Raw genomic sequence first — 10474 nt, 5'->3', positions numbered from 1 at the left:
CTAAACACGGGGAAAGTGCGCCACTTTACAGGCATACTATAGACACCCCCCAGGCACAATATTTAAAGGAATATTTCATTTTTATTGCTTCACTTTATGCATTATTAAAATCATTTCTCCAGAAAAAAACGGACGTTTTTAAAACTTTTTTTTTGCATCGATACATGTCCCCTGGGGCAGGACCCGGGTCCCCAAATAACTTGCATATAAGCCTTTAAAATTAACACTTTTGATTTTTCATGTTCGTGTCCCATAGACTTTAATGGTGTTCGTGTGTTCTTCCAAATTTGTTGACTGTTCGGATGTTCTGGTGCGAACCGAACTGGGGGGGGGGTATTCGACTCATCCTTAGTTTTGACCCTCACCATCCACTAGATGGGGCCAGATTGAATGTACATATGTTCCAAAGCAAAATCTTAAACAATAGCTCATAAGTATTTTTTTTAGCCCTCCCCTACCAGTGGCTCTTTCACCTCCTATTATAACCTCAATGTTCACCTGGCAGAGACTATTTGAGGTTCTATGTCCTATCTCGCAGCAAATCTACCCAAATATTGGTGTCTTAACTCTCCTAAAATATATAATAAATTCAGGTGCGCTACTATTGTCACAATGGTTAAAGTTTTACCTTCAACCCAAACTTCATAATGTTTATGTATAAATGCATTACTTGATTATACAAACATTGTGCAATCCTAATAAGTGAACATATGTAGAGTCCTAAAAAAAAATCAAAAAATGTGTGTTTCTGAGAAGATAGTCCTTCCTTCAGCTAGTGGGATTGCTTATCCTTTGGTGTCTAAACAAGCCAACAAATTGGTAAAAGAAGGGGGGGGGGCACTTACCAGATATGTTGGACCCCTATTACGGGGGTCTTCAGAGCTTCACAGGTGCCAGATCTCATAGGCTGGAAAGGCTGCTTTCACTTGCGGCTTCGGATCCACCTTGGCTTCTTCCTGAGCACTGGGATGGTTTTATCTTGAGCGATGCCGCTGTATAATCTCAGATATAATGGACACCTATTACGGAGGTCTTTAGAGCTTCACAGGTGTCAGGGCTTACAGACAGGAACAGCTGATTTTACCTGCAGTTTGAAATCCGCCTTAGGTTCTTCCTGAGCACTGGGATGCTGTATCGTGAGCTGTGCCTCTGTATAATCACTCGTTAGCATGTTGGGAGTAAAACAGAAAATCCTCCATGGTAAAGTACGTAAAAACTCTTTAATTAAAACTGATGAATGACTGACATCAAGGGCAAAGCAGAAATTTCAAAACGGACAGCTCGGCTGCGGTGAGGCTTGCCCAGCTGGTGTGTGGTGACGTCAGGTCCCGTTGCTCCGTCCGCACACCAGCTGGGCAAGCCTCACCGCAGCCGAGCTGTCCGTTTTGAAATTTCTGCTTTGCCCTTGATTTCAGTCATTCATCAGTTTTAAATAAAGAGTTTTTACAGTACATACTTTACCATGGAGGATTTTCTGTTTTACTCTCAACATGCTGAGTTATTATACAGAGGCACAGCTCACGATACGGCATCCCAGTGCTCAGGAAGAACCTAAGGCGGATTTCAAACTGCAGGTAAAATCAGCTGTTCCTGTCTGTAAGCCCTGACACCTGTGAAGCTCTAAAGACCTCTGTAATAGGGGTCCATTATATCTGAGATGATACAGCGGCATCTCTCAAGATAAAACCATCCCAGTGCTCAGGAAGAAGCCAAGGCGGATCCAAAGCCACAAGTGAAAGCAGCCGTTCCAGCCTATGAGATCTGGCACCTGTGAAGCTCTGAAGACCCCCGTGATAGGGGTCCAACACAGGGGCGGACTGACCATTGAGCCACTCGGGCACTGCCCGAGGGCCCTGGGCCACTAGGGGGCCCCATCAGGGTTGCCAGCCTCAGTAAAACTAGGGACAGTATGTATAAATCTGTGGTTTTTTTACATCTGTCTGTGTATACTATGTGTACATGTATGTGTATAGTGTGTGCTTGTATACTGTGTGTGTGTATACTGTGTGGCCCCATTATCTCCGATTGCCTGGGGGCCCCATAATCTCCTATTGCCCGGGGGCCCCATGAGTTATCAGTCCGCCCCTGGTCCAACATATCTGGTAAGTGCCCCCCCCTTCTTTTACTACTTTGTTGGCTTGTTTAGACACCAAAGGATAAGCAATCCCACTAGCTGAAGAAAGGACTATCTTCACAGAAACACACATTTTTTGATTTTTTTTAGGACTCTACATATGTTCACTTATTAGGATTGCACAATGTGTGTATAATCAAGTAATACATTTATACATAAATATTATGAAGTTTGGGTTGAAGGTAAAACTTTAACCATTGTGACAATAGTAGCGCACCTGAATTTATTATATATTTTACAGACTAGATATTCGAGTTTATTTTGGTTGCAGCACTTTTCGTCTATATTTGCTTATTCACAATTTTCGGTATTTGTATATAACTGAGTTATAACATCAGCGTAGGGAAAGTGGGGATAGCGCAGATTGTGTCGGGTTTAACTCTCCTAAACCCTGATATTTCACTACAAGTGTGGATGGATCATAGTAAAAAGAACCTCAGAGATATCCTCTCCAACACATCTATAAAACATTTTGCCTCTCTTCAACAAGAGTTCCAACTACCACCCAGCACCATATTCACTTACATCCGAGTGAAATGTATCTTCAAACCTACTTCAACCCATTATGCTGTACCTACGCGGTGTGGTGTTACCTTAATGCTACCTCCACTACTCAAAAGGGCATTATATACTCTACCCTTAATCAAAAAAAGTCCTTTGTTAAATCCAAACCTTTCTTACAACGGAAACCCTATTTAGCAGCAATGTTTACTGACTACCAGTTGTCCATTGCCCTCCAAACTATTTACAAATCCACATGTTGTTCTGCTCTATAGGAGCTAACCCAGAAAATTACCCTTAGATTATATTTCACCCCAGCTAAGATTTTGAAATTAAACGGGCAAAGCTCCCCCCTGTTTTGGAGAAACTGTGGTAAAGTTGGTGATCTCCTACACATCTTATGGAGTGGTCCAACTCTCTTTACCTACTGGAAAAAGATCTTCCAGATCCTATCTGCGGTGACCCGCACCCAAGTTCTCCCCTCTCCAGACCTAGCTCTATTAAACTAAACCATAGGTTCTTTTGATCCCCCAGTCAGGTACTCAGTTATGCATATTCTCCTAGCTGTCAGACTTCATCATAAGGCTATGGAAAAATTTGCAACCACGTACCATACGCGACATCTTGGATTTAGTACACAAACACTGCTTGTATGAACTCATGCTTGCCTCTAGCAGGAACTCGTATGGGAAGTCACTTTCCTCATGGAATCCCTGGTTGCAATGGCACCACTCTCTAAATTAACCCCTCTAACATGATCTCCATATCATTATAGAGCTCTTTAGGAGCCACTTTCAATAAAAGTAGCTGACATTCTTTCAGTTAGTCCCACCTGGATTAACCCCCTATGGATTCCTTCTGCCTTAATTAAAGCAGGATTTGTCACTGGGCCTCCCCCTAGCGGTGGTTACCACTGTTCTGCGCCTTTTTCTTTATCCTTTCCTGATACTCGTTATTACCTATATACTGGTTATATAATGATTTCTATGCTTGTATAACGTTTGTTTGGTTTTTATCTTGTTGTTATACAATGCTATGCACAAATGTCATTCTCATGAATTCTTGTTGATGTTCTGTAATGTTTTGCCCTAAAAACATTCAATAAGATCTATTGCAAATTAAGGAAAAATAAAGCTTGCCAGATTGGTTTGATATTTCTCCTTCTGAACATGGAGCACAATTATAACAACATGGGTGATATCCTTCTCTTACGGATTTTCTGAACTCTGGAAGACATTCCTTGGAGCATTGACCGTTTGGGTCCAAAGATAATATGGAAAGATATTAACTATTCAAGAAAAAAAACTACAGATATAATAGTGTAAGCAAACTAGTGAATTGTAAATGACTTATGCACTGCCACCTTATTGACAATTAAGGTTAAATCACAGCTGAATGGAGACGTCAAATGATCTCTGATGCAATCAGGTGGAGCAAGGTGATGTCACTTCCGGTCACGGCCAAGGCTCGAACGAGTGTGGTGAGCTCTTTGTTGGAACTTAATTTATGTTCTTGTTACCAGTGGTTTTAAATGTGAGTGGCTTTTTTATATCAATAAACTTATGATGTGATATACTTCACCATGAGTAGACCTTTCCGATTTCTTTGAGCACGACTGGTTACCGGTGATCGAGGGAAGCCAATTAAATAGACCATTGACAGGAGGAGGATAAAAGTGCAGCATTGTTTAGTCTGGCCATATTACAAAAGCTCTATTGACCTGTATGAGAATATGGGTCAATATTGAAGGTGAGCAGTCACTACACACAGAGGTGGAGTGGAACAACAAAACTACAGCTTGGAGAAATTGTCCACAGGGATTTCAGGCACCAGAAATTATTTATGTTTTTGTTATGTTTTCGTTTACACAATTTGGACTGTATCTATTGTTTCACAATGCAGGCACTGGGTTGTGGCATATTTGTGTATATATTGCAGGTAGGACAGCTTTTTGTAGATTTGCAGCACTGAGATTGTGGTTTTAACTACACATAATAATATTTTTTTTTGTCATATGAGTGTGATATTTCTGGGAAGTATTGATATTTTTTCTAGATTGCAGCATGGAGATGCTGGTCACAATTCCATATTTTCAATGGTTTATGTTGATTTACTGTGTGAGTTTGGTATATTTTTTAAATATTATATTTGCTTGTTTTTTTCAGGAGAATTTCAATTTGCAGCACTTGTGCATTTTGTGCATCAACATGGGGACAAGATGTTTTGGGGGGCTACCCCAAAGCACCCTCCCAATGTTGAGGGCATGTGGCCTGGTACTGTTCAGGAGGGGGGGCACTCTCTAGTCTCCCCTCTTTTCCTGCGGCCTGCCAGGTTGCGTGCTCAGATAAGGGTCTGGTATGGATTTTTGGGGGGACCCCACACCTTTTTTTTTTTAAATTTTGGAGCGGGGTTCCCCTTAAAATCTATACCAGACCTGAAGGGTCTGGTATAGATTTTGAGAGGGACCCCACGCCATTTAAAAAAAAAATTTTGGCTGGGGTTCCCCTTAATATCCACACCAGACTTGTAGGGCCTGGTATGGAATTTAGGGGGACCCCCCACGCCATTTTTTTTAAATTTTGGTTCGGGGTTCCCCAGTGGGGGAATCCCATACCGTTTTTATCAATGAACTTTTATGTGTATTGTCAGACTGGCAATTCATTAATAGCCGCGAGTAGTTTTAAATGACTTTTTATCCTTAGAAATGTCATTTTGCTGTCAGACTGTTCTAAACACGGGAAACATGCGCCCCTTTACAGGCATACTATAGACACCCCCCAGGTACAAAATTTAAAGGAATATTACACTTTTATTGTTTCACTTTAAGCATTATTAAAATCACTACTCCCAAAAAAACTGCTATTTTTAAAACTTTTTTTTGTATTGATCCATGTCCCCTGGGGCAGGACCCAGGTCCCCAAACACTTTTTATGACAATACCATGCATATAAGCCTTTAAAATTAGCACTTTTGATTTCTCCCATAGACTTTTAAAGGGTGTTCCGCGGCTTTCGAATTTGCAGCGAACACCCCAAATTGTTCACTGTTCGGTGAACTGGCAAACAGCCAATGTTCGAGTCGAACATGAGTTTGAGATTCCAAATGTCATTGATAGTTTTAATCACTGCTGCCCAATACCTTTGCAGTTTCAGGCATTTCCATAGCATATGGATAAGTGTACCATTATCTACAAGGCAGTGGGGACACAGCAGGTCATCTCTTCTGTGCCATTTGTGTAGCCTCTCAGGTGTGCAGTAGGTGCGATGAATAATGAATAATTGGGTAAGATTTTGAGAGGAGGATAGTGACACTTTAAGTACATTGTCTAATATGGTATTCCATTCCTCATCCGAGATACACTCTATGTCAATTCCCCATCCAGTTCTACAATTCAAAGTCATTGCTTTAGACACATGACAGAGAAGAGAACCGTATATAGAGGAAATTTGTCCCTTACGGCATAATGACAAAATTAGTTGTGTAAGCACTGTGGGCCTAGATAGTTCCCAAGTTGAGGTCGTAGCCTGTGCCGCTATAGCGTGCCTAAGTTGCAGGAATTGGAAAAATGGGGTATTTGGTAAATTAAATTCTGCGCAAATTGATTGGAAGTCGCGGAGTGTGTCCCCACAATATAATTGTGGGATATATTTTACTCCGCTCTTTGACCAATTAGAGAAACTTTGTAGTTTGTTCAGTTCTAGGTAGTTTCTGTTATTCCAAATACGTGACCAATTTGTGTAACCAGTGTACTGCAGGTGTTGTTTGGTTTTGTTCCATATTTTATCTATAAGCAGTAATGTGGGGTATTGAATTAGTGCTCCCAGTTCACCTGCCTCTATGCATTCCACAAGTCCATCACCTGATATCTGGGTGCACAAGATATTTCGAATGGGATCCGAGGGCTCAGGGCAAAGCCAGCCCAATAAGTGTTGCAGCTGAGCCACCATAAAGTAAAAAAATGGGTTTGGTACCGCCAGTCCCCCTGAGTCCTTTGCCTCCTGTAAGGTTTCCAATTAAATTCTTGGAACCTGTCTCCTCCATATCAATGTACGATAGATGGTGTTACATCTCTTAAATACATGGCTAGGGATCCAGATAGGGGCATTGTGGAGTGCATATAACATCTGTGGGTTCAAGATCATCTTTTTAAGTTGCATCTGCCGACTACGGAAATCGGCAACTTAATCCAGCTGGTGGTTTTTTCCTGAAACTGTTTAAGCAGTGGGTCTATATTAAGCTTAATATATTGGTCTAGGTTAAGATGTATAATTATACCTAGATATTTAAACTTATCCAATATTTTGATCTGTTCAGCAATCTGAGGTAGGGGCCCCGCCAGTGGGTCCAAGGGTAGTATTGTGGATTTGTCCCAGTTTATTTTGAACCCGGAGAAGGTTCCAAATGTGTATATCAATTCCATAAGTTTTATCAGGGAGGTAGAAGTTTCACCCAAAAATAGAAGTGCATCATCAGCATAGAGTGCCAATTTGTCTTCCATTTCACCCCTTTTAAATCCTATTATTTCTGGGTTCGCTCTTATGGCAGCTGCCAGAGGCTCTATGGCTAGGGCGAGAAGTAGAAAGGGGGCAGCCTTGTCTGGTTCCCCTGTGTAAGTCAAAGGAAGGCGACAAGGTATTATTTATTCTAATGCAAGCTTTTGGGGCCTTATAATAATTTGATTCAAGAAATTATATTATCTCCCAGGTAAAGTTTTTCTAGTACTCTCCATAGGTATTCCCATTCAATGCTATCAAACGGCATCTAGCGAAAGGATAGCTCTTTGTCCCTGATTATCAGTGGGTATTTGCATATTGACATAGAGGCGCCGGAGATTGTTTGCCGTGGATCTATTTGGTATGAAGCCGGACTGGTCCGGGTGTACTAATTTAGTCACCACCTTTGAGAGTCTCATGGCAATGACTTTAGTAAGGAGTTTTAAATCCGTATTTAGCAATGAGATAGGCCTGTAGGACTCAGGTTTATCAGGTTCTTTCCCAGGTTTTAAAATAACTACCACTACTGCTTCATACATGGATCTTGGCAAGGAATCTGAGTGAAATGCCTCTGTTAGTGTATGGAGTAGCTCCGGTAGGAGTATGCCTCTAAATTTTTTGTATAGTTCTATAGGTAGTCCATCATTACCTGGGGCCTTTGAGTTTGGGAATGAGGCTAATGCGAGTTGCAGTTCCTCAGTTGTAAGAGGAATTGGGATTGGGTTAATTCATCTGCAGGGTAAGACAGCTTCGAGCAGTATGAGTCCTGATAGAAGGAGGAGAACTCCTTCAGTATGGATGGTGTATCTGTGACAGTCAGTGGTGATGATGTTGTAATGTTGTGAATCACTTGAGGTGGTTGTTGTGACCTGGCTATCATGGCCAGCACATGGCCAGTTTTTTCTTCCTCTTCAAAATATGTTTGGGAGGTGAAAAATCTTTTGTTGTCAGCTTGCTGTAAATGTATAGTGCGGTGGAGTTTCTGTGCGTCTGTTCATTGCCGCTCATTGCTGTTCATTCAGGCGTGGGAGATCGTAGAAACAGTTCCTCCTCTTTCTCCACCACCTGACTGGCATCTCTTGCCCACTGTCTGCTCCTTGTTTTAATTGTATTAATTTCTTTTAAGCACATACCTCTGACGAATGCTTTAAGGGTATCCCATAACTTTTCAGTCTGGTGCATGTCCTCAGGCAGCTCCTCGCAGTTGTCTTTCATGACAGTTGAGCCAGTTGGCAGCCATGTTTGGGGTTTCGAAAAAATGCACTGATCTGTCCGCTACCATGCGTAGTTTAGCCGGGTACAGCATGGAGTAGATTAGTGGGATTGCACGCATTCTTTTTTTCACTTCTGTGAATTTTGCCCTCTGTTTTTGGACAGCAGCCGAGAAATCTGGATATATCGAGACTTTGGAGCCTTGTATGTCCATATTAGCTTTCTGCCTGGCTAGGCGTAGTATAATGTCTCTATCCTTGTAATGCAGGAGTTTCAGTAGGAATGGTCTGTGATTGCCCCCTGGTGGCGGCGGCCAGGAAGACACCCTGTGTGTCCTTTCTACTGAGAAAAATGGAGTGAGATTATTCTTTCCAAAGGTGTCTGCTAGCCATGTTTCAATAAACTCAGCAGGGGGTTTCCATTCGGATTTCTCAGGCATTCCGACTATACGGATGTTTGACCTTCTTAGCCTGTTTTCCATGTCTTCAATTCTAGCTGCTGTTTCATCAGCTTTAGTGGATGTTATGTGTATTTCTTGGGTTGGGGGTGTAATTCATCCTCAATAGAGCTCACCCGTCCCTCTAAAGCAGTGGCCCTCTCCCAGTTTTTCTGCATGTCCTGTCTAATATGCTTGTTTTCTCCTTTACTGACGGGCACTGATGGGCACTTATGAGGTGGCACTGATAGGCACTGATGAGGAGGCACTAATATGTAGAATTGATGGGCACTGATAGGCTACACTGATATGCAGCACTGATGGGCACTGATAGGTGGCACTGATAGGCGGCAGTGATTGGCACTGATGGGCACTTATAGGTGGCACTGATGGGCATTGATAGGCAGCACTGATGGGCACTAATAGATGACACTTATAGGCAGCACTGATGAGGAGGTACTGACAGGCGTTACTGATGGGCACTGATTGGCATTTTTATGGGAATTGATTGGCGATTTGGGTGGGCACTCATTGGGATTTGGGTGGGCACTCATTGGCATTGTGGTGGACACCTCTGATGGGGGCTGCGCTGATAAGCAATGTGCTGATTATTAGTGCACACCCCCCTTCTGACAGGAGAGCCGTCGAACCGAGGAAAGCCGCTGTGATTGGTCACAGCTGATCATGTGGTAAAAAGTCTACATCAGAGGCTTGCCAGAGTGACACACCACACCACCGATCACCGCGCTGCCCACCCCCATGTTCGCGGCTTATCCTGATGGACGTCAGGATAGCTGAACCACTTCCCAGCCGTCATTCTGCTATAAGCCAGGGCGGGAAGTGGTTAAAGAGGTGAAGCACATCATAACAGAGGACAGAACCTTGAAAGGAATATTCCAACAACCCCCCATGCTGACCTTCAGGCAACCACCCAACCTCAGACATATTATTATTATTCAGCAGGAAGCTTCGTTTTAAGGATGTGGACTCAAAAAAGGGAACACAACCTTGCAACAATAAATGCTGCAAACTGTGCATCCATGTAAATGTAAATGACCAGATATATGGCGGCACGTTGGCTCCCCTGGGGGAAAAGTCATAGCCAGGGCTTTTTTTCAGGGGGAACGCAGTTCTAGCACCTCCAGCACTAAATTTATGTAATGGCAAGGGGTGCTGGGGATGTGCCGGAGGGTCTATTGATGATTGCCACTGGGGGATCTATAGTCTATAGCGACTACACTGGTGGGGTCCTATTTTTGCGCGGAGGGCTATTGTTGCTGGAGGAGGATCTATTGTTGCTGGTAGGGGGTTTTATATTTCTGGGGGGTCCATTGTTGTTGAGAGGAATCTGTTGTTGAGAGAGATGTCTATTGTTGCTGGCTGCCGGAGGGTCTATTTATGCTGGCTGCTGGGAAATCTGTTGCTGCTGGGGGTCTATTGTTGCTGGGGTGGATTTTTGTTGCGGGGGGCATTGTTATGTGAGGAAACTATTGTTGCTGGGGTATCTATTGTTTCTGGCTGCAGGGGATCTATTTTGCTGCTAACAAATTTTATATAAATTACTTAGCGCCACAGAATGATATTTGGTTCTGTATTCTCTAAGAGGGACGGTGCTCGGAGGTGGGTAGGGGACCGAGACAAGGGGTGACTTAGAAAGGGGGAGTTCCTGCACATATTCTCTGAGAAAAAAAAGCCCTG

The sequence above is a fragment of the Aquarana catesbeiana genome, linkage group LG01 (assembly GCF_042186555.1).
Source record: "Aquarana catesbeiana isolate 2022-GZ linkage group LG01, ASM4218655v1, whole genome shotgun sequence".
In the NCBI taxonomy this organism is placed as follows: Eukaryota; Metazoa; Chordata; class Amphibia; order Anura; family Ranidae; genus Aquarana; species Aquarana catesbeiana.
Note: the sequence above shows the minus strand (reverse complement) of the source record.